The sequence below is a fragment of the Sceloporus occidentalis genome, unplaced genomic scaffold, assembly GCF_023333645.1.
Source record: "Sceloporus occidentalis isolate IW3139 unplaced genomic scaffold, rSceOcc1.0.p SCAF_26, whole genome shotgun sequence".
In the NCBI taxonomy this organism is placed as follows: Eukaryota; Metazoa; Chordata; class Lepidosauria; order Squamata; family Phrynosomatidae; genus Sceloporus; species Sceloporus occidentalis.
The window spans coordinates 8,893,756-8,895,309 of record NW_028317006.1 but is presented as its reverse complement, the minus strand read 5'-3'; the positions used below and the strand labels follow the sequence as shown (position 1 = coordinate 8,895,309).

General features: G+C 37.5%; 1 non-coding gene across 1 annotated transcript; it reads right to left on the bottom strand.

Moving 5' to 3' along the window:
• Window positions 1-793: 793 nt before the first annotated feature.
• On the bottom strand, window positions 794-865 carry TRNAE-UUC (transfer RNA glutamic acid (anticodon UUC)). Its single transcript has one exon. It is a non-coding gene; the product is annotated as a tRNA-Glu (tRNA).
• Window positions 866-1,554: the final 689 nt, after the last annotated feature.

The window sequence follows — 1,554 nt, the reverse complement described above, 5'->3', positions numbered from 1 at the left end:
AATGATATGTCACCAACTTCGCTAATTGCGTCTTTCATAGACGGACAGGAAGTCAATAATGTTAAAAGGTTCCCGGGCTAGCCTGTGCTTGAAGACCCTTAACAAGCCCTCCATGCACCCCCCTCTGAGTTCCACATTCTCCCCCAACCTTTCAATCTCAATGTCCTTCTTGTCATCACAGCATGTCTTCATCTCATACCTCCAATGACCCACTGGCACCCCATACTTACAAAAAAAAGCTTTGTAGGAGAGGCATATGAAAATGGAAGAGGTTTGCTCAAAAAGGTAGCGTGATTAAGACCTCTTCATCTCCTATGGTGCTTTCAAGCCATGCATACCCTGACATACATGCCAATGCCCTGGTAATTATGGCACAGCTACCCTGATATGTTTATTATTCTTATTAATCTCAGTTAAAACATAGAATTTGAAGGCAGATAATAATCACTAGGCCCATCTAGTCTACCTACATAGTAACATAGTTCATAAGGTTGAAAAAAGACCAAAGTCCATCAAGTTCAACCTATATACATATTGTGTCCCTACTGTGTTGATCCAGAAACCTACAATTTCTGCTTTAAAGACTCAAACCTTAATCAGTGCTTGCTCTTTTCTTAGATTCAGGACAGCCATATGCCTATGTCACACATGTTTACATTCCCTCAATATATTTACCTCTAGCAGTTTTGCTGATACACTTTTCTACTGTCCTCTCAGTAAAGTAAAAGACTCTAATATTACATTTAAGCCTGGAATCCTCCAGATTTAGACCTTAAAAAAAAATAAATAGTTATTCCCATACCGGGAGTCGAACCCGGGCCGCCTGGGTGAAAACCAGGAATCCTAACCGCTAGACCATATAGGAACTCTTCAGATGCTGTGATAAATACCTGTAACCTACTTCACTTCACGTCCATTTCTACAGCATGTACAGGGTTTAAAATGATAAAGTATAATTTAACCCTCATGAGACCACAAATAGGCATCTCATGGGCAAATTCAATTCATTTTAACTTAATCATATAAGTGGATTACAAAAGCTAAGCTATCATAGAACTGGCTGAAATGCCTTTCTACTTAAAATTAAGTGATTTTCTCAGTATTTTCTCAGCCATTCTCCTTCTTTACCTTTACCCCTAATTCTCAGTTCTTCCTTTACTCATGTTTCATATTTTTATGATTTATGGGCTTTTGTGAAATAGGCTGGGAAGTAAAGTGTTCCAGAAGTTATTTTGCCTGTCCCTGATAATTGCTCAAGGTTTAAACACATTGATTATAATATTCTGGGAATAAACAAATGCATTCTACTGGTTTTCACTGGTAGGCAGTTTACTGATGCTTAATTGTTGTTCTTACTAATTGGCCAAAGCACATATGTTAACTACATTTTATTGATTTACTATACATTATATACTATGTACTTGAATGTAAAGATTTATGTAATCATCACACTTGGCCATTGGAACTCTATCACCTTCTCTCTTTCTGTACAGTTCTTTAGCTGTAATAAATGGGTTTCCATGGGTCAAAGTATCCCAGGTGAAATATAAGCCA